At 31.5% G+C, this 24,948-nt stretch overlaps 1 long non-coding RNA gene across 1 annotated transcript; it reads right to left on the reverse strand.

Annotated features, from left to right (window-relative positions):
- Window positions 1–24,533, reverse strand: LOC136987939 (uncharacterized). Its single transcript, XR_010882704.1, has 3 exons — window positions 24,433–24,533; window positions 24,117–24,208; window positions 1–14 (listed from the first exon to the last, which is right to left on the reverse strand). It is a non-coding gene; the product is annotated as an uncharacterized lncRNA (long non-coding RNA).
- Window positions 24,534–24,948: the final 415 nt, after the last annotated feature.

Raw genomic sequence — 24,948 nt, forward strand, 5'->3', positions numbered from 1 at the left:
TCTTCCTTCAGTAACTAAAACAAAAAACTTAATTAGAAATAGAAAGAGAACATTAAAACTATTAAAAATGATATAATGTTAACGTATAGATGCAAATGGACTATAACTCCTTGAATCAGTAATGTACATCATAGATACATCCAAGTCTATACATGAAATTACAAATACAAATTCCCTATTTTCCAACTATAAAATATCATTCACACATGTCCTACAATTTAGAAAATAATAAGTATAAAATATAGTTTTTTTTAACGTAACTCCAATATTTTTAAAACGGTGACAGGATAAGATATGCAAAATATAATGCAAGTCAGTCAAAGGAGTTAGCAATTTGTGGGAAATCAAACTAGTAGAAGGAGTGAGGGGTCGAGTTTTAAAATAACGTATATTGTTTTGAGTATTGTCTAGAATAACTATTCGGAATTTGAGCAGATTGATCAAAAGGTTTGGGAGTTTGCGGCTGAGGGATAGAATGAAAGACGGTAAATAAAACGTACGAAAGTTTTCCAATATGGCATCAGAGATTAACTATGCGGAATTTGGTCCAGATCTATCAAAGGTTTTGGTAGTTTGTAGTAATCAAGTAATCATTGGGAAGAAATGAGAGATGCGAGTTTTAAGGTATGTTATCCTATGAGCAAAAAAAAACAAATTCTTGAGACTCTCACAATAGAAGGCCCAAATTAATCTTTTTTAAACTCATTACTGTAGTGAAAATATCGAAATTAAATTTGGGCCATATCCGGAAACCTTGGATTACAAATTTACTTTTCTTAAGTTCTGCGCTGCCCAGGTATAGCACAGAACTTATGAAATATTAATTTGCTTTTTATACTTGTAAATATCCGATACCACAAGAGTATTGTTATAAAATAAACAAAACCTGTACACAACTACTCCGGTGGCACGAATCAACACCAAAACCGAAGAAATAAGACGATAAGTTTAAAATAGCACACGAAGTCGTGCATTTTTCTTTTTATATACGAGAATTATATACATCGCGTGTTCAATCGGACATGAAAGCTTTCCAATAGCGAAAGAATTTTAAAAGTCACTTTTTTCCGTTATAGACCAATTGTCACGCGTATTAGTGTTATACTATTATCATTATTTCTGTACTAATGTTATCAGATTGTAATTTTTGTATTAACAGCCCGTACATACAGGGTTTTCCTTGTATACTAAATAAATAAATAAATAAAAATTACTTTGCTACATTCCGAGATAATCTCGAACGAACAAACAAACATTCTCACGTTATATAATAGTATAAATACAAATAAGGATTAAATAATTTTGTAACTATTTTCTGCATAAGTTTACAAATCTTCAACTAAAAATACATTAATGCCAACAGCAAATTACCTGAAGTTACTTCATCCAGTTCTGTCGCCTCGTCTGTCGGCATACACAAGAATAGAGGTAAAATAAGAAGTATACTGGAAGCAGAAATGAAAAATATTTTATTAGTGGTGAAAAAATATTTAGTAAGATATGTTCTAAAGAAAGTCTACGAAATTGAACATGAATCTTACTAAAACAATTGTTGTTGTGTTAAGCATAAAGCAGAGTCAACACTAGCAATTCATGGCTGCAGTAAACGTTCGAAACAAATGAATGTTGTAGATACAAAACATTTCCAAGAATAACACCAAAGGAAATTACAAGGCGAGCAAAGACTCCAGTACACATTTTACATGTCATATATAAATTGGCAATCAAAAATTCGAATTTGCTATATCGAACTGAGATACTTCAGAAATGAGTGTACATTGACAAAATGGAGAATAAAAAGTTTGGAAAGAATATGACATGGGAGACAATGTCGTACAAAAAGCGGCCTCTTTTACACTCATTTGGCAAGGTGTAAAAAATAAGCGAAGAAAAATTTCTATAATAAATGTATACATGAAAGAACTGAGAGGCAGAGACATTAAAGTGAAGAAAGAAAATCCTAATTGAAAGAAAATCCTAACATGAATTCTAATAAAGAAATCTACTAAAGTTAAAACTTTTGAGCATGAGGGGAATGCTAAACAAGAAGATGATGCATCTGTCAAAAGCATAAAGGGAAAGGAGTGGCTACAAGATATTAATTAAGTAGGTAAATTTTTATGTCATCCGTTTTGCCTGCAGCTATTCTGGAAAATTGGCGTGATAACACCTGTTTAAATCAAACGTCGAATGGCATTTTCACCGTGACACAGAGTATGTCTGTGATCTGCGACTATTTGAAACTTCAAACATGCACAAATATATTTTTTTTAATATTTACTCGTGTTCTCGCACTCTGTTTTCAGTACTATATAATATCTCAAATCTTGTAATTTTTCGCAAGAAATACGCGTGTAATCTGAGTTTGATATTGTTTAAACTTATATAAGATGGTGTCGCGTGTCCACTGTAACAAACGCCGAATAAAATTGCAAGTGATAGCGGTACGGCTATTGCATCAAAGTATTACTCTTATTCAATAAACGAGATTAAAATAACTGACTAATTAAATAAGAGAAGATATCATTTTACGTTTAGAAGCTGCAATGTTGTATTAATTCAACACCGCTTTTGAAATCTATATTTGTGAGAGAGAATAATTCAAGCACATTATTTTAGAATTAGTTACGATATGTGTAAAAAATAAAACAAAATTTGTGAAAATTAATTATATTTTGTAAATATACACTTCACTAAATTTCGCTACAACTTACCAGCGGAAAATAGCCGAAGTCTTCATCTTGGATCGATGTACAGTACTTTGTATCGTGTTATTAACTTCTGCTTTATATGCTTTGCGTTAGTTGTTTTTGATGTAGTATTTTTTAACGTAAGAAAGATAACATCATAAATCTACCAAAAAATAAATAAATAACATTATTTTGCAATGCATGCACAGTAAATCAACACTTTTTATTGTTATTTTTCAGGCTGGTTTCCACCTTGCAGAAATTACTGCTTAAACAGAAAACTTTTTTCAGTTGTGTGAAAAAATTGTTCACAGCAATCGAAATGCGAAAGATAATGAAACAGATTGAATACAATTGCTATTGCCCAAAAACTGAAAGTAAAAACGTATCTTTATTAGTATAGAGCTTTGTTGGTGTAAGTACATAATTGCAATCTAAAATTGGCTCATACTCCGCACCATGAAATAACTTGCATTCTTTTTCAACTTGCCTTATAAACGGAGATAACACCTATAATTTATTGACAGATAGAGTTAATGATGTCATGTAGGATATTTTTCTCTCGAAATAATATTGGCAACCATGTTTCGCAATTAAATTGCAAATGATATGCAAAATTGCACACAGTATAGCATAAAATATCGAAGAATGGTGGATTAGGGGTGAAATTCTACACAACATTGTTTCGGAATACATGATAAGTTATATTGTCAAATTTTTGTGTCAATTTACATTAATTCTAGTGGAGAAAATTGAAGATCTTTTGGACTGAATTTGTGTCAAAAATACCATTTGCCATTTGCCAAAAAATTAAAGGGGATTTATTCCAATTTCTATAAGATAAAGCAAAATCAACTTTTGTTTTATCTTGTAAAGCAAAGTGGATTATCTATCTATCTATATTTCTCTTCTTTCGTTTTTTGGGCATTAACAGGCTTTGTTAATGGAACTCATTAAAGCATTCTCCAGTCGCACCATAAGTCAGTTTCATGAATGATACAGTTCGACGTATTCGGAACAGACGTTAACCAGACGAAAGCTCACTGTTAACAACTCGGTCGTTTGGCCTATACGACGGATGTATATATATACCGGGTTAAATTGTTAAAATGTTTTATAATTTTTGCGGCAATTTTTGGCACGTTATAGGCGTAAAAATACAATAGAAATCAATTTTCACCACTTAAAGTTAAAATGTACGGCATCTAATTACCTTAAAATTACATATGCCTAGTGAGTCTATATTCATCATGTTTTAAAATATATCTAAACAAAAATAAATAATATTACTTATCAATGTCCAATTTCTGTTATAAGATTTCTTATTTTATGAAAACGTACTCAAATTTAATCTAATAAATTAATTATATCGTCAACCATTAAGATGATAAACGATTTTTTTTTTTTTTTTTGTATAATTTCATGTTTGTTGTGATTTGCAATTTTGAAAATATTAACGAACAAATTATTATTAATACGATATAATCTGGTTAATTTACAAAGCGATTGTTTATTCAACACTGCAAAGACGTTTCTGATATCAAAATTTACGTTTTTATCTCTATTATTTCATCCATAACTGAGGAATTAACGAAGGACTCGTCCTAGTGCTCTCTTAGTGGCCACAGTGAATAAAGATTTTGAAATCCAAATGATTCATGCATATTCAGCAAAAATTTATTCATCTTCAGCAATTGTAAGTTGCTGAAAATGCATGAGTTGCTACATAAAGAAGTATTTAATGTATATTTTAAAAAAACGAATAATTTCCTATAAGAGTATATCGATCCAAGATGAACGTTTTGGTCATTTTCTGCTGGTAAGTTTAACCGAAAATTTATTAAATAGTGAATTTAGAAAATATAATTGACTTTTACTAATTTCTTTCTATTTTTCAACGTGTATTGTAGCTAATTCTAAATTAGTATGTAACAGTATAATGCTTTATAAATGTGTGAGACCATTTGACGTATTTTATCCATTTTTTAAGAGAGATTTATCTAGAATTTACATTAATTATCTAACGATTTTGGAAATTAATTACTTTCGAAATCGTTAAAAGAAAAAAACACAACTTTCATCTGTTTGTGAACATAAGGCCACTTCCCGTGTGAAGTGTGTTTATAATACATCTTCTGGGCGCGATTCACCCCTCACATGTGAGATAAAATAACTCCCGATTGGAGCAAATTCGGGTATGAAAAGGGTAAACATGCCATTTTTCAAGGTTCTCGTCAGTTCTCTCGGAAGTGGCTCCGAGAAAGGTCTTTGCCTTGAAAGGTTGTCGTGCACATTAATTTTGTGCCTTCATCTTCGAATTAAATAGATGATCGCCGCCGATAAATAAAATCAAGTGCTATTCGTCGAATGTTTAGTTACTTTGATTTAGTTAATCCGTTTGTACTTTTGATTCAAAATATATTAATGTACTCTAAATATTAAAGATTTTCTTTGTTGTTTTAGTTTAATTTCGAACTCCATTCAGTTAAATACCGGTCTCACTCTATCGACAGGTTTAAGACCTTTCCCATTCGAATGTGTTTAAAGATAGATCCGATCACCAGTCTCTCCGAATCTGTCTGTATCTTATCGCGAGTTAGGACACGATTAACTATCCTAATTGGTGTCAGGAACTTGATGTGAGACAATTTTGTGACCTTCCAGTCTCTTTAAACATCACAATTACAGCCATCCACGGAGTAGTGAGCAAGTCCCGCAGCTCCGATCTCGCATCAAATGTTAAGATTTTAATCAACCCCAGCTCTTCATTGTGAGTTTTGACAAATCTATGTGCTGAAATATTATGTTGTTTCAGTGTACCATTCTAGTTTCCTAGTGAAAAAGATATTTTGGATAAAAAATACAACAAATTTAAATACATAAGTAATAATACATAACTGTTGGAAATCTTTATATTAAAAATACAAGACATTACATTGTTAAAAGTGCAGATATAGAACTTATTTTTATTGTTTTTCAGCTTAAAATTTTCTTAACAAAATTAGTCAGAGTCACTTTAATTTTGTTCATCGAATGCGAGGAATATTTCGATTTAAGCATTATAGCGTTATCACTTGCGGTTTTAAGAGGTTTCATGTTCTAGTAAAAAGTGAACCTGCAACACAATTTAAATAAGTTAGTATGAAATTCATACAATGATAAATCTTTTTGCCTAGGTTTACCACTTCTGAAATTCAACGTAATTCTGGAAACGAATTGGTAAAACAAGACCAAACAGGATTTAATCAAAAGGCTGCGGGCAAGAGATAGGGCACAAATTCACCGATAAATTGTCTTACAGTTATTACACGTTTTCATGCATCTCTCCCTCTCTTTGCATTTCTTTCGTGCTCATAAGTTTAACCTTATCCAATTCTCATTCATGTGCAGTAATCCAGATTTCTTTAAATGACACCTATTTTTGTGACCTTTCGTTTTTTCAACATATGCCGTCTTTAGTTGTTTCTCCTTATTTATTTTCTGTACATTGCCAAATCAAAGGAAAGTAAATTTGCTACTTTTTCTACTATGTTCTTTTTCACGTCATTTTCATGCATGTTCGCATTTTCCTTTCTTGTCAATGTACATCCATTTCTGAAATATCTCATTTTAGGCATTGCGATGAGATACCGATGTCCCTTTTGCTATACCCCTCTCAATACCATAGACAAGAGGTTGAATCTATATACGGTTTTTCTAACCTTTCTTTATATGCATATTTGATCCAATCATTAATAATTTATGCTTGAGCCTTGCACTTCGTGTAATATTCAACGTTGATCACACAAATTCATTCACTTATTTGAAACTTTTGCACATGTTTGCTCACCTTCACGCTTAACACAATCACATTTGTTTTACTAAGGTTCGCGTGCAATTTTATAAAGTATTTCTAGAATATACCCTATTAAATATTTTTATGACCGGTGAATTTTACTTTCAGCACATTATTTATTTCACCTCTGTACTTCTCTCTTCCGACAAAAGTGGCAACAGAACTGGATGAAGTAACTTCAGGTAATTCTATTTTCATATTAAAGTAAATTAAGTTAACATTTATACATTTATCCTCCGGGAGAAAGATTATAAATTCTACGATTTTCAACATAAATTGATAATCTGTAAGAATTTTATTTATATTTTAATTTAAGCGATGCAAACTTTCAGAAAGTAGAATGGCACACATTTTGTTAAGCTTCAGGAGTGAAGAGAAATCCTTACACCCTGTGAGATTCCTTAAAATAACAGGATATTTTCTGACATATAAAACTTTAAAATGTCTTGTTGCTAATGCATACTTAATTAAATTTGATGAGAATCAGTAACAAAAGTGACGGTTGGATAACTCAGCCTCTAACAGTTTCCCAGACATTGTGGGTGAAATCCTGGTAATAAACAATAGGGAGTTTTCGGAAGTCAAAGTGGACTATCCACGATATGTCGGGCACCCATTTTCACCACAATTTTGTTAATTTAAGGTGAAATTGGTTGCCCGCCTTTTCCTCTGTCCACTCTTACTTCAGAATTGTGAATCTCGCTGAAGCATGATTGTCAGGAAGAGTAAACCTTTTTAAAACCCAAATAAAGATAAAGGTCAAATAATGAAAATCAAAATAATTGAAATAAAATTATAAGAAAATCAGAGATAATAAGCATTTAGTGCTAATTTCCTTTCCCACCAGGGTATAACAAACCGTTGGGTGAAACTATCTCGCTTTGTCTTTGTAGTAGCAACATACACACTGATGAGACAATAGGCCGTGGTCTATCGAATAGAGTAGTTGCCATGCACATAAAATCACCGCTCACCCTATCAGGGATGAACCACAGTTTCGATTACAATGTAGCAGACACTATAAAACAAGTTATACGGTGATAATATATAAAAGATGGGTTGCTCCTGATGGTTTGGGAGGTTAATTACCATTGACTAATACTAAGAATGCAATAACAAGAAATTCATGCCGATCACAAAGTTCTTTTGGACTACACAAAAAAGCAATCCTGGATATTCGAGATATGTTGAAAGCACCATATTGAAAAAAAAAAGTTTTTTCTTTAGTAATTTCTTCGCGTACATTAGTAGATGAGATTTTTAAAATAAATGCCAAGGTTAAAACAATATTGTAGACAGCTGAAGGAGAAAAGGGTATTCTGACCAACAATTTTTTAGTAAGATTTCACTAACCTGCTCGTCAGAATAATAATTGTATTGCATATCTAGTAAGATATGCAATTATTATATGCAAAGTGGAGTGATATTCTGCTGATTGCATATCTTACTAGATATGCAATTAGCGGAATATCACTCCACTTTTGTGATTTCAAAAGTGGAGTGATATTCCGCTGCCAAGAGAAAACATAAATAAATAACTGTTTTTATAGCGTGTTTCATTAGCATTTATAACAAACATATAAATAAAGATATTAAAACAGACGAAGACATTACGCATTACAGTAGAGAACCGAAAATCGGAATCAATTGGGGACTGGGGTTGTTCAGATTAGTGATTTGTTCCGATTACCGATTATGTACGAATAAATATATTAACCTGTCCGATGTTCAAATTTTTCTCCGTTGCGTGTCGCTTCGTGTTGAATTTTCGTCGATTTTAAGCCTAACGAAAATTTTTATAATAATAATCGAGGCTATCGTATCGTTAAAAATTATTTCTGCATTTTGTACAAACAAAATAAATATATTGAAAACTATAAAAACATGAAAATTATACTTTAAAAGTAAATTTAGTATCAAAAACGTTCGATTTAGCACGACACAGTCCGACTGAAAATCGTTCCGATTATCGGCGATTTCGATTACCGGGGTTCCGATTAACGAGTCTCTACTGTATATCATTTACAAGTGTTTTTTAAAACCAATCTCTACCGGCGAAATTATGTTTTGTTTTTTTAATAAAATATCGTAACAGATGGCGCCACCAAATGTTGCCGAGAAACTTAAGCAACTCGTTTCTGTATTTTTTTCGTTGTGTTCTTTTAAAAATAGAATATTATATGTCACGTGTTTAATAATTTGTGTGCAATTTTTAACACGAACGTGAATCACTTTTTATAATTCGAAAATAAGGGATTTGTACTTCGTATTTCTTGTATTTTCAGTATCAACATGGACACATCGATAAAGTGTATATTTGATTTGAAGTGTTATAATCTGTACATATATACGTATTAGCATTATATAATTACCAACATTTGCAGTGTATTTTTAATTAATTTTTCTCTTTTTAGTTAATGAAGTCAGAAATATTAAAAAGAGATGTATATTATCAGAAGAATTTTGCATTCCCAATATTCAAGTATCTGCCTAGTATCTGTAGTTGTCAGTGATAGATATTGTATAGACAATAAGTACAAATATAAAGTTAATAAAACTTGATATTATACTGTTTGTTTTACAATAATTTATTTCTTTTTTGCACAATTTACAAATAAACAAATACTTGCGTTCATTCGATAAGGCCCTAAGGGACGAAGTCAATGACATTCGAACATCAATTTGTAAGAAACGAAGAATGCAATTGGTTTGATTTATTAAGCTGCACGACAAAAAACCCCGAAAACAAATGGAAACAAAATCACTTTATTATTAAAAAGTTAATTAAAAACTTTAATTCATACTGAAAAGGAAACAATGGTTTTTTGTATGTATATGTAGATGTTAGTGTAGGTCTGAAGGCGCGCGATTTAATTCACCCAAATTGAAGATTCGTATCTCACGTACTTTTTGTCGAAAATTTCTAAAATTGTCCAGGCAAGTTTCTGTATTAAGAAAAATTCATCAGTTAAATTTCGGTAGTTAAAAGTCGCGAGGTATTGTACAGCGGGTCGTGTGTCGTATCTCGAATAGAGTCGGACATAATAAAGATTTTACTTATTATCATCATTTATAATTTGTTTTTTCCTATTAAACTCATCCCTACCGTAAAAATTAAACTTTTTTTTTGCTATATTATAATAATTAATTTTATAAAAGTTTTTTTTAAATAAAATATCATAAGAGATGGCGCTACATGTAGTTCTAAATGTGTTGCAGGGAAAATTACGCAACTCGTTGCTGAATTTTTATTTTCTCGGCTGTTATGAGGAAAAATATGGCGAAGGATCAGATAATGACTTTCGGAGATTTTTACATTTTAGACTGAGGTTACATTGAACCGTCGAGAAATAAAAAACGATTGAAATATTTAGATATTTTAAAATTTTGCTGTACGAATATAATCATCCTTGCATCGTATTTTAATTTACAATCGTTGAATCTACTTTATTAAAATATAAAATCAAATCAATTTCTAGTAATTTTCTGTAAAAACTTAATATCTTTCGTAGTTTAAAAACATTGTTAATAAGTTTTTACATTATTAATATATTAATAAGTTTGCATATAAAAGTTAAAATTAATAATGCAAATACTTTATACTTTAAGGCAGTGGTTCCCAACCTTTTCTAGGATGCGGAACACTTTTGTGAGCAATTTTCTTTAGCGGAACACTTACTTAAGTTAATATGAAATACATAAGCTTGTCATCAGTTATTTTATTAGAATTGAGCAGTTATAATTCAAAATCTCTACTCATATTATTAACGCCAATTCTAAGACAGGAAAAAATATACCTAAATAACTTTAATGGGAAACTTGTGCCTGATGTTTTTTACATATTTCATTCAGTTTTTATCATTGCCTTTATCTTATTCGAAACAGTAGTACACTCCATAAGTACGAGTCGTACATATATATTTAAGTTTGTGAAAATTTTATGATTTTAAGTTTTTGATATTCGGCGGCTCGAATACGATTGTACACTTTCCGATTTGCGACTAAATCTGCGGAACACTTGGGAGATGCTTACGGAACACCAGTGTTCCGCGGAACACCGGTTGGGAACCACTGCTTTAAGGTATAGTACTTTATTTAATTTTTTGACACAACTGAAAACAGAAGTATGCTAATTACCTAAGTTCAAAATAGTCTACTAGTCAACTACTAAATAGTCAACTACTAGTGTTCAGTGGTTTATTTCATCTGTTTACAATTGTGAGCTCACATTTGTGTGTGTTAAAAATGTTATGCGTAAAATAAAAAAGTGTAGAAGTCAATGGTAATTATTACCTATAAATCTGGAATACATATATTCTGTTAACAGTTGACTATTTTTAATCTTCACAGTCCTTCTTTCGACCCGTTATCATTGGAGGAATAGGAATGGGAAGAGGAGCAAATTGGCGTTTAATTCTCTCATTATTATATGTAGATTCGTCAAATCGATTACTTTCAACAACGGCAGATCTTTTAACTTTTTGACCTGGAAAAGGATAATTAGAAACAGTAAAGCAAACAGTATATAAAAGTAATAGCATAAACATTCATCGATTTGAATAGATTAAAACTGATTTAAAGAGTAATGAAAATGTGTTAAATTTATCACAATAAATATTTATATTATTTACAATTTGGCGTTATATCGAATAATTTTATTTCCATCAATGAAGAGCCATTTATATACAGTCAAACCTCGATTTAACGTTGCTTGCTATTTCACTTTGGAATTGACAGTAAATCGAGTGTAGTGTTAAAGTGAAAATTTCAAACAATAGGAATTATACATATAATGAGATCTTTAGTGTGTGATTAATTTAAAAGTAACATTATGTTGTTTGCGATAAAAATAAAATTATATAGTGGATAACATACGACATACAGAAAGTTTTGTAATACTTTCTGTATGTCGTATGTTATCCACTATATAATTAGGAAATGATCAACTCATAAGTATATATTAAATCAGGATGATGCTATATTGAGGTATGAATAAAATTTATATTTCAGAAATATCCTTTTTTGCTATAAATACAGGAAAACTACTAAAGGAATGAATTAATTGTCTATATGCTGCACTTGATGTGTAATACGGTATGCAATTACAAAGCCCATCAAAAGCACACATCAAAAGCACAGTATGCAATTACAAAGCCCATCAAAGCACACATAAAAGTTTCATTACACAGCAGTTTATTACAGTTATTAATAATTATAAATCATTTAATCCGTTACAATTATTCAATTCTTTCGTTAAAATAAATGAATTGAACATAACTTCTTCCTCGTATGCTAATTATTTCCATGTATTATCACCTTTGTCTCAAAAATTAATAAACCCAAATTGATAAATTTCAATCATTCAAATTCGGAATTTAATTTATAAAGATAAAGAATTACCTGAGTTAAATTTTTTGATGGATCCTTTGGGAATCGAGAAGCACAGAGGTAAAACAAGTAGAATACTGAGAAAAAACAGGAAATATTATATTTTATCAACTAGCAGATGAGCCCGGCTTTGCTCGGGCCAGAAATAAGAACAAACATTTAAAAAGTAATCATTGTATGTTTAATTGTTATAAAATAGTGAAAAGTTTAATGTTCAGAGTAAGGATAAGTTCTATAAGGATAAGTTCTATAAGGATAAGTTCTATAATATATACTCGTGAAAGACCGATATCTGGCAAATGTCGAGATTCTCCGGTGAATGTCAGCATTCACACAGTTGTTTCGTGTATGTACGAAATATTTGCTAAATATCATTATTTCTCACTTACACCGGCAAATGTCGACATTCAGCATGAATGTTGAATAAAAATATTTTTATTACGTTAAGTCAAAAGTGCAACTTTTTAATATATGATATATGTCAAAATAGGAGAAAGCTTAAGTAACAGCGCGTGTAAATAAACTGTTGAACCTAAGACGAACGGTATATTCTTAATCAGAAAAGAAAAATAATACCAATAATAAACTTACACATAAATTATGTGATTAACGTCATACAATCTCATTTATTGCAACGACTCAAACTGTTATAATACTTTGAACTGCAAAAGAAACCCTTGATTTCACAACTGAATTTAGTCGTGGAACACTTCTTTTTGCAATTACAGCGTGTATAGCCTTGCCTTCCACTTCTCGAATTAGTTGCAGCTGCTTCTCTCAGGGAGAAATCTTACCTAACATAGCCTAACATTGCACGCACCAACATACCTTGCATAAGTCTGACAAACAGCAGTGTTCGAGAGTATAACAAATAGATGCGGCTTTTCGTTTCGACCTCCACCAAAGCTTATCCGTGTTCGTCGACATACATTTGCGATTGTTCGAATGTATGTATGTTGAATGAATAAAACCGACGTATTTTGTATGTGTTGACATTCACCGGAAAATATCGACATTCTCTAATTTGACATATACACTGTATATATATATATTATAATATGCATTATTTTCCCTAATAAAATGTCAGAAAATTTTTACAGAGAGCACAGGAGTATTAAGCTTCAAACTGGGTGAAGGAAATTGTGACCCCCCATAAATTATCAGCCAAATAAACAAACCAATCATATTCTTCCTTTCGTATAATTTCATGTACAAATGTTAATTGGCTTGATCGTTTAGTGCTTTACCAAGTAAATCCAAGTATTTGATTTTTACTTTCTCGACTGTTATATATAATACATGTTTAATAAAATATCATAACAGATGGCGCCATTAAAAGTTAAAATGTTGCCGGGAAAGTTGAGCAATTTCAAATTATACAACAATTGTTTAAACAAGTTACAAATAAACCAGCAACGAGTTGTTACTAGTTTATTTGTAAATTGTGCAAGAAAGAAATGAATTCGTGCTAAATAAACAGCATAAAATCAAGGTTTATTATATTTATTTTCGCATTTATTGCTTTTACATTATTCTTAATATTTAGCTAACAGCTGGGGCCCTATTCTGGTCATCGTCTCTCGTCTCTCGTCATTCACAAGCCGGTCGCTGATTGGCTAATCATTTGTTTACGTCTCGAGAGATCGCCGCGTCTCTCTAAACGCGATTCTGGACAACTTTTTCTCTCTTCGCTTCTCTCTTTTATCAGAGACGAGCGGATAGCTGTCTTTCAGCCGGTCTTTCGTCTTTCGCCTCGATTTCGTTATATCCAATATGGACGACTCCATGCTACTCGTGCTATACAATCGCATCACAAAACGTTCCCTATCTCGAGAAAGAGTATTTTGAGATAGAGATAACGCTTTTGATTTAGATGATGATGAATTTCGTTTAACGAAAGAAGCTACCGCGTGGCTGTGCAACGAATTGCGGGATGATTTAGTCCGGAGAAAGTCACGGACCGTAATTCCACCAGAAGTTCAGTTGTAAGTATTTCTACAAATTAACCATCTAACTATAAATAAATTTAATGTCTTTAATAAAGTGGTATCTTTAAATTTCTATGTCAAATCACTCATTTCACTATCAATATCACTTGAATACAAGATATTACAATTGAATAATAGTTGTTTATAAGACTAAAATTATGCTTTTAGGTGTGTGATTCTCAGTTGAAAATTTTGAATATTAACCCATTGTAACCGGGGCGCACGCATGATGCTTTTATCTGGCGAAATTCCACTCTGCGGGAAAATTTTGAAGATGGAGTAATAGGAAGAGGATTATGGTTGCTTGGTAAGCATATTTTTCACAGACATATTGTCTTTTGAAGTATTTCGGTGTCATGTAATACCAAACTAAAACAAAAATGTAAAGACATTATTTTCTTATTAATTTGGTATGAAAAAGTAAATACCATTCTCTAAATTATGTTTACAGGAGACAGTGCTTATCCTTTAGAAACATAGCTGCTTACACCTGTAAGTAATCCATCAACAACTGCAGAATTAAATTACAATGCAGCTCACAGAAAAGCCAGAAACACCATTGAAAGATGTTTTGGTGTTTTAAAGCAGAGGTATGAGAAATTCTCATATTTTTCTTACTAACAATTTACTAATTTTACAAAATTAAATATTAAAATTATTATTTTTAATTATTAGATTCAGATGCCTTGACTTGAAGTCAGCTGGAGCTTACAATATGTTCCAGAAAAATCAGCAAAAATAGTTATGGCTTGTGCTATTTTACATAACATTTGTGTAGCATTTAACATTCCTACAGAAGAAATCTGTGGAAATGATGATGATGATAGCGCAAATGAAATGGATCATTCTGCAAATCAGAATGCTGTAAATGTCAGGCAACAGTTAATATTACAGAGATTCTGTTAAAATAAACATGAATGAAAAAAGTGAATTAATTTTGTTTCCAGTCTTTATTCTTTAGAGACTAAATAAATAAGTAAACACACTAAGTTATTATTTAGAAATATTTATTTATTATTTATTTCATTTCTAAGTACATTATAAAATAAAAAAAGAGAGACAAAATTGTTTAAATTGGCTAGCAGTACGAACACATCACGCAAACTGAAAAAAGAAGACACACATGTAAATATAAAAATATTGTTTACTCAATAAATTTTTTAAAAAGTATTAAAATGTTAAACAATTATATAAAATAAATACCCTTTGCAGAGTTTGCAAGATTTCTTTGAGAATCATATTTTTCTCTTCCATTAAATTATTTTGTCGTCTTATTAGTTCATTATTTTCTGCTAGGTTTTCATCTATAGATGAAAGCCTACATAAAAAAAATGTGTATATATATACTGTATATGCACATACACATAAATGACTAGATACTTTTAATGAAACTAGACAAAGCATTTAATCAAGAGAAATGTTTTAATATTTTTATCTAACTATATTAATATTTTAATCAATGAAGTCAACCTCAAAGTAAAATAAATTCCAAAAATATTATAAGGTTTGCCTTGTTAATAATGAATTTTGAGTAGATACAGATTGTTCTATAAATGAAGTTACAGTATCTTCATTTGAAGATCGGTGACGACGACGACATCCAGAATCTGGCATTACAACGGGAAGATTAAAACATTTAATTTTAAAACTAAATAAACTTGAAGTCAAGAAATATAATTACTTGACATAATAAATAACTTACTTGCAGATTCAAGATCTTCCCTCTCAACTATTTCACGAGGTGGTTCCACATCATTTCCTTCGGGAACTATATTCTGTATCTACGATATATAAATATAAATATATATATATAGACTATATTTAATATATAAAAAATGAATTTATAAATAAAAAGGTATTACTTACATTATGTAAAGGTTCAACGGAACTTGTAGTGCAAGCTCCAAGCTCGTATAAATTTTCTTCTTCCAATCCAAATTCTTCGTTCCCAATTAATGACAACACCTTTTCTTCAAGATCTGTTAATGGTGGAATACTTCTTTTCCCTCCACCTGTTCTAAGTATATCTTTCCTTAAAGCAGCCGCTTTACTTATCGTTCGGGAACGCCACTGACTCCATCTTTTTTTTAATTGTTCCACTTCGATCAGTGGACCATCAGCTAGACAGTTCACTTTATCCCTAATTTCTTGCCATCCATCTCGTAAAGTATTTTTGGAAATATTTCTGTTACCAAAATTTCCATTTGTTCCGATGATAACATAAGTCGAGACATCTTGATTACCTCGTGCCGTACCACGTGCTCTATATTTTCGTATTCTGCACTTTCGAAAATTGTACAATTTCATTGGTTAAAATTCTATACCGCGTTACGCGCGCAGATAACCCGAACATGTATAATCAACCGAATAGAATCGTGACGTCAACGACAAAGACGAGATCGTTACGAACGACCAGAATCGCCACTTTGTATGAGAGACGAATTTCGTCTCTCGCTTTGACGTCATTCGTCGCTGAAAGAAGAGACGAGAGATAAGTGACCAGAAAATAGCCCCTGGTTATTGCGAATAGAAAATTACCTGAATTTAATTCATCGAATTATGTTGCCACTTCTATCGTGGCATGCACAAGGATAAAGGTAAACGCCGGATGCAAAAATGAAAAATATTCTATCAGTGTCGAAAAATTTTAGAGAACCTATACGAAATTGAATATGAATCTTACTAAAACAAATGCTATTGGGTTCAGCGTAAAGGAGAGTAAACCTGAGCAATTCAAGAGTTGTATCTGCAGAACGTTTTCCAAAAATAACACCATAAAAAATTATATAATGAGTAAAAACTCGAGTATATATTTTACATGTCATACATAAACTTGCAATCAATTTCGAATTCGCAATATCGAACTTCACACAGAGTTGCATCACTCTATTTGAAATGACATACTTCAGAAATATATGTACATTGACAAAATGGAAGAAAGAAAGTGACACGAAAGAAAATCTCATAGAATAAGCGGTCAATTCTGTTTTACTCTTCCAACAGTCACGTATTTTTACTAATATACTCTAATTTGTTGTAGTACTTTTTATTCAAAATACCATTTAAGGTTAGAAGCTGCAGCGTTGTAATTATTCAAGACAATTTTTGAACAACTAGAGAGCATTATTCAAGCACATTAATTCAGAATTAGCTACAAAATGTGTAGAAAATATAACGAAATTTGTGAAAATTAATTAAATGTTGTAAATTCACTACATTTTGCTACCACTTACCAGCAGAAAATGGCCGAAATCTTCATCTTGAATCGATGTACTTCGTATCCTGTTATTAACTTCTGCTTTATATACTTTGTTTTAACATAAGAAAAAAAGACGTCATAAATCTATCGAAAAATAAATAAATAACATTATTCTGCAATTCATGCATTTACAGCAATCAAGACTTTTTATTGTTATTTTTAGACTGGTTTCCACATTGCAGAAATTACTGCTTATAAACACAAAACTGTTGTCAGTTGTGTGTTGAAATTGTTTACAGTAATCGAAATGCGAAAGATAATGAAACAGAATAAATACAATTTTTAATGTAAAATCGTTTGGCCATTTAAACCTTAGCAATTAATTCAGTTTAATTTCTAAAAAGATTTCTCTGTGGTCACCAAAATGAGAGATTAATTCTTCACATTAATCAAAAAAGAAATATAAATACACAAACTTGTGTATTGAATTCACTTATCGGTTTAACACTAGAAAATGCCTGTATTGTATTTAATAAATAGATTCTTGGTAAGTAAATCAAATTGACGATGACATTTTTAACGCTGCAAGTCGTAATAAACATCGAATGATAGAAAAATTTCGTCTGATTTATCATCTTAAGTGTTGACGAAATAATTAATTCTTTAAATTACATTTCTGAAATACTGAATAAAATAAAAATTCTTATAGTGAAAATTTCACATTAGTAAATAATATTATTCGTAGTTAATATTAAGTGCACTATTGGTTGTTGTCTGTTCCGAATATGGTTTCAGGCTCACCCAAAATAGTTTTCCTATTGTGGCACTGATCATTCCTGCGATGTGCTCAGTTAACAGACTTTGTTATTGCCCAAAAAACTGGAAGAATAAAAAGTGTTTTTATTAGTATGAAACTTTGTTGGTTTGATTTCATAATTAACCTAACCTAACCTAAAATTTGCTCATACTCGTTTTTCTTCAACTTACCTTATAATAAAAGGCACACAGTGATGTTGTGTAACGTATACTTATATCAAAATAATATAGACAACTCTGGTTCTGTCATTAAGTTAAGCAAATAATATGCAAAATTGAACAAAGTGTAGTGTAAAATACAGGAGAGTGGTAAATTATTCACCCTCAATCTACACAACATAGTTCTAAAATACACAATAAGTTAAAAGTTTTATTATAAAAAAATAGTTCTAATGATTTTGTGACAAATTATATCAAATTTACTGAAGGAAATGGGAGACTTTTTGGATTCCCTAAAAAATACTAACTTATAGGAAATCCAGAAATTCTACAATGATCTGAGGCAAGTATCTATTCTAGACACAAGTGAGTCAAAATCAACGGTATGATCACCTACCAAAAAATCCTGTCACTAAATAACAGCGAGAAAGATATAATTTTGGCATTTACAGAATATGTAATGTGATATACCTCTTGAAAAATTTGGGGATTTCTGTTTTAGGATATCAGCAAGCACTAGATATGAGGTAGGCAGATAATGCTATTTGAAAATAATTAGAGGGAATTTTTTTTGAATTTCTACAAGAAAAAGCAAAATAAACTTTTGTTTTATCTTCTAAAGCAGGGACTAATTATGAATAACTTTTTTCTATGTAAGGGCCGCATTCAAAATTTTTGAACTGACGCTGGCTGCACACAAGGGAAAAGAGGGGAGAAATGTCGGTAAATCACAATTCTTTATTCATATATAATTATAAATTAGCACAGGTATACTTAATATAGCTTCTGGCACTGATCTAAACGTAATAAATCGGAAATATTTAGTTAAATGTTAGTTTTTTATTTTTAAGCGGATGTTGAAAACAGCCTCAATAATACCTTTACAATTGCTGAAGATGCATGAATTTCAGAATGCTGTTATTTAATTTTTGATACAGTTATGACATTTTATTCTTTATTTTAGATGTTAGGACATGAAAAACAATTATCATAAAGTATAAAAAGAAGTCATTACAACGGTGATTCAAAAAGTAAGGTAACAAAAGCTCTCACGGGTGTCATATTTCTCCTCTTGTTAAAATTTTTCATTAGAGCAGCAGAGCTTTATCGAACAGGCGTTAGATGCTGCAAATGTTGCGTCAGACTCTCGTAATATCATTTTGAATATGGCTGCGCTCACGGAAACATGGTCAAACATGGAAGTGGGTAGTGTGATTCGGTCTGAAGGGCAACTCACCAGTAGAAATTCATCGTCAACTTGTGTAAAACGTATGGTGATAATGTTATGTCACTGAAACAGGTGTGGTTTGGTGCAGTTCGATAAAGGCAGGACAGATGTGCAAACTGATTGTTACGGTGCTTCAAGTGGGAGGAGCTGGAACATCCTCCTTATAGCACCAACCTGGCACCATGTGATTTCCATCTCTTCGGACCATTGAAAAAGCATCTGGGTGGTAGGCGATTCCAAACTGATAGTTCAGCAAGCCTTCATGGCGTCGTTGAAGGGACATAACGCAGATTTCTTCTCTGCTGGCATCGATGACTTGGTATATCGTTAGAATAAATGTTTGAACAAGCATGGTGACTATGTTGAAAATAATATGTACCAGTGCCATAATAATCTGTATCACTATATCTGCCTGTGAAATAAAATTTGTACAGGCGAGATGAAATCCGATTCTACATACGTATGGTTCAGGGGTAGGTGGCCCCGATTAACTATACAAAATTTCCGATGTAAATCGGAAGTCACGTTATTTCAATTCAAATCTTTTCCTGAAAGCAGTTAATAGATGATCGGCACAACTCTATTGTTAAAGAAAAAGTATGATGTACAGGGGCAATTTATTACTAATTTGAGGTGAGGAGCTTTATTTTGAATTAAATAAATAAAAAATATGATTTAAAAAAAGAAACTTGCGGCCTGGCATTGTGACTACGTCACAATAAATCATTGTTCGTTCGTTGTACTTAACTGGTGTTATGTAGCTTATATATAACACGGAAAAGTTTTGGAGTTGTGTCAAATTTTGTACAATCTTTGGCAAATTTCTAAGTCTTGGATTCCACTAAATCCAAAAAAGTGCAAAGAACTGGAAGTAAATTCCATATATTTATAAGTGTATGTGTTTGTATATATTTTGCGTATATTTTGTTTCATATGTGAAGATGAACTAAAGGTTAAAAAAAAAAAAGTATTTCTTGGTAATGTGTATTAAAGGGCATTCATGCGATCAAAGTTTGATGGTTAATGTTTGAGAGAGAGATGAAACAGGGGAGGTTCATTTTCATTGAGTCCGTCTCCACCGATATCTGGTAGGATCAGATTTAATAAAAACTTTAATTGTTATTGATATTTACACAATTTAGAAAAATATTATTTATCCTCAGAATTAATCCTTTTGCATTTTTTATTATAATTAATCCGCCATGCGTTTTGTATTTTGTTTTTATATCACTTTCCATTTTTTACGTTTTTATAGTTTTTTTTTTAAATCTAACAATAAAAAAGCCGAATATTTGTTTTGAATTTGTAATTTTTATGAATAGTCTGTCTACGGAAAGAATCGACTTGATCAACGTCACTCGTGATGTCACTTGCGTTTAACCAATCATCACACTCTCTAACGACGTCAGCGCTTTTTACTTAATATATCATACAATATGAGAATTTTATCTTTTCTCACCAGATGGCAGAACGATTTATTGTGTTAATTTCTATAGCATTCATTAACTGTAAAGAATTATTTATTTAACAACTACTATAGCCAACTTCCTCGTATTCTAATATCGGAACGTGAAACTTCCATAACACCGTTTATCGTCAGAGTTATGCTTTTTAGATTTTATAATAGTCAATAATATAATAAGCTTTACTAACAAAATCTCGTAAGAGATGGCGCCACAAACAATTTAAATTTGTTCGTAGAGAAAGTTATATAACTCATTGCTAGACTTTTCAATTGAAAATAAATAATTTCCATTCAACCGAAGTTTTTTAAAGGTGTATTTAAAAATTTATATATATACCGAGATGATATTCTAACGATAATAAAAATGTGCGAACGAATTTAAATGAAGAAATCAGTTCGTGAAAAATTAATTGTACGTTATTAAATTAAGATTTATTAACTTTGTTCCGAATTCATTATCTTCTACATTGTTGTTAGTGTTTATTTATGTACCTCCAAAAGTCGAGGTTATTACGTTACCAATTAAAGTTATTCCACTGATAATTGTTGAAATAATACCTCTTTTGTCTACATTTTTTCCTCCGGTAACTGAAAGAAAAAGATAATTAACAAGTAGAACCAAAAAATATTTGTGTTAGTAATTATGAAATGACAATAGGTATATATAAAACTCCTAGACAAAAAATTAGAATATTCACCAAACTGAAAGTTTTGTGTACATTTTCTCACGAACAACACGGAGTACGAAAATTATTTTCGACACTACATAAACAATGTCTATGTATATTTATTATACCCATTTATCAGACAAATTAACTCAAACGTTTTTTGTTACAAATGGAAATGAAATGAGAAAAAAATAAAATAACAGTTTGACCGTAACAAAATATTAGAATATTAGCTAAATGTGGGATAAATATAGGAAATAATCTTAATATTTTGTGGCCTCGCCGTTTGCGATAATCACTGCTTGCTATCTTGCACGATGCGAATTAATGATTCCCATTCGTTTTTAGTGATGCGATTCCAAATGTGTCGAATGCACGTCACTAGTTTCTCTTTAGAAGTTGGGCACCGTTCATTAAGTTGTCGTTTCGTGACTCCCCACAAATTTTCAATGCGGTTTAAGTCTGGGGAATTGTTCGGCTAATGCAGGTATGCAATCTATCGTTCTTGTAAACAACGTATTGTTCATTTCGCGGTATCAGAGGATGCTCTGTCTTGTTGATATAGAAATATTTCCTCAACTAAATCCTCTGTTGATGTTATCATAAATGTCTCTAAGATGTCTTGATATGTCTGTGCATTGACACGTTCCCGAAGAATGCACAGTTGTCCTACATCCTTACACTTATGCATCTCCAGATCATGACAGACGATACAAACTTCAAGGATTTCTTCACACAGTCTTTTTCAAAAGCCTCTTTGGTTGTTCTCCATTCACGTGCGCCTTGGTCACCACGGTAGAGACAAAACAGGAATTCGTCACTGAAGAGAACGTTGTTCCAGTCGTCTTCTCCTCACATGATCCTCTCTCTGCGCCATCTAGAGATGGTCTCGTCTTGGGAACACAGCAGTTCGGCTGCTAACGTTTACTCCATTTGTTCTGCATTGTGCATGCAAGTGTCTAACTCTTTCAAAGCGGTTTCGCACGACAATCCTTTTCATGTTTCTTTTATCCCTCGCAGTCGTTGCTCGTTTACGTCCACATTTCTGGAGTGCGTTAGTTAAAACTTAAACCGGGTTTTGTTGTTTCAGTACTCTAGAGACTGTTGCTGCGAGCACTTTACATAATTCGCAATTTCATTTTGTGTTCTCCCTGCTATTGCAATATCTTTAGTTCTGTTACTGATGACGCGCTTATGCCTCATCTTGTACTGTTATACTGCGCTGCTTAGCAATATACAAATTTGCATCACAATTCAGTTGTTTATGGCTGTTTCTCTGGCTGTTTTTGCTAACATTCTAATATTTTGTCACGGTCAATGTGTTATTCTATTTTTTTGTCATCTCATTTCCATTTGTAATAAGAAGTATTTGTAAAAGAACATTTGAGTTAATTTGTTTCATTAATGGATATAATAAATGTACATAAACATTGTTTATGTTGTGTCGAAAAAAGTTTCGTACTCTGTGTTGTTCGTGAGAAAATGTATCCTAAACCTTCAGTTAGGCGAATATTCTAATGTTTTGTCAAGGAGTTGTAGATTATAAGTTTTAAATAGTCAGTAAAAATATTTATAGTTGATGTACCTCATTTTATACTGAAATTTCAACATACAAGTCTTTTCTTTTGCTATTAACTACTTACCCTTATTAAAGAGCTTCGTGCATTCAAATATTTGACTACTGATTAACATCGTACATTATATTCATAAAACCAAGATCAGATTTGAAATGACGAGTATATACCTTACATTATCGTGGCATGTCTCAGTCAGAAGTACTGTACATCTTTGCAGAACTAATCGAATTTTATGTAATAACCTTCACAGAATGAGTGATGGCTTTTGTTGTCCAAGAGAAATACGTGCAGTGAGATACTAAAACTGCATTTTTTACATACTCACAAAGAAAGAAGATGCAAAGAATAAAGAAAGTCACATAAAGATAAATACGGAAAACGGGTTCGAGTCTCACATCAGCAGAAGTACAGGAAGTGGTTGCATCGCAGCACCTTTGATTCAGCGTTGCATATCACGCTTAAAAACAAACGGGAAGAACCATATCATGCGAGTGAAAAGTACACAGCTGAGTAATGAATCTATTCATCACCATTATCATATATCCTGGTCATAAATAGATCAATCCCATTTTCCTACACAGTATTCATGTGCGTAATAATGAAATTTAAAAATCGACTTCTGACAAAAAACATAAAATATGGCCAGGCTTACTTGGAGTTCAAGTAAGCCTGGAACGAGGGAAACCAAAGTTTTCAAAACAAACCATTCCGGAAAAGAAATCTTGTGTTGTTCTCACGTATTTTCTCCCACCTTTCCACAACAGTAAATGAAACTTTAATAGATACGTTCACCTGGAGGTCACTTCTTATATCTATTTCCCTTTAAATTAACTAAATATGCATCCAAACATAAGAGAAGGTAATCTGCCATTTTAGTGGAATGTGTTCGCTGTATATGCAGCTAAAAACTCTCATTTAAGTTTATTTTATCTCTGTTATTTTTGTTTATCTGAATATAAAAGCATTCTCAGTAAATGTAATTCTCTATTATTTTTTTACTAAAACCAGTGTTCACTCAGAATATCTGAATAATAGTTTTCGAATATTAATTAACGGATGAATCAATTTGTTTAGTATTTATATTAATATGAATAACGTATTACCTATGAATATTGCAGTGTCGTTATTTGCTGCAATAACTTCTAGATTCGCTTCGTTGGGCCTACAGAAGCACAGGGGTAGAAGGAGTACCACGCTGAAAGAAAATATTAAAGATTTTTCTATTAGTCATGGGCAATAACTATCTAAAATTAAAAAAAAAAAAAAAAAAAAAAACATTATTTTTTCAGTTTAGAAGCTTTAGAAGTATTTGAGACAAAGTTTTGCTTTTATAAAACAGCATTAGTCTTGCATACTTGTTTATAACCAGCTAGAATTTGCGTAAAACAAGAAAGAAAATTATAATTTTCGTCCACATACCAGCAGAAAACGGCCGATAACTTCATCTTCGGTTCAGTATATCACGTATTGTTCCTCAGATCAGATTCATTTCTATTATATATACTTTTCTGTGTTTGTTTTCAACGCCACGTCTTCGAAAATAGCAAAGAAAATATCGTAAATCTTTCAGAATGATCGACATAAATCCAAAATTCACGCATATTCATCATTTCAACACTTATTAGTGTTGTTATAGTTGTTTTCCGCACTAACAGAAAATACTGCATAAGCAGAAAACAAAAGTGTATTGTCACTTCTTCCATAAAAATTTCTGTTTACCAATCTATGTTTACCAGTACAGTTTTGCTTTATGGTATTATATAACAAGATATAGATTACATAGCAACATAAAAGTGGAACCTCGATAAGTAATTTTTAGGTCACATTCCAATTCTCTCTAGGGATTTATATGGATACTAGCAGATGAGCCAGGCGTTGCTCGGGCAAAAAATAACATCAGCAAAGATTAAGATTATCAGATTATTCTGTACTTCT

This window comes from Centruroides vittatus, unplaced genomic scaffold (genome assembly GCF_030686945.1).
Source record: "Centruroides vittatus isolate TY-2023 unplaced genomic scaffold, ASM3068694v2 scaffold_2906, whole genome shotgun sequence".
In the NCBI taxonomy this organism is placed as follows: domain Eukaryota; kingdom Metazoa; phylum Arthropoda; class Arachnida; order Scorpiones; family Buthidae; genus Centruroides; species Centruroides vittatus.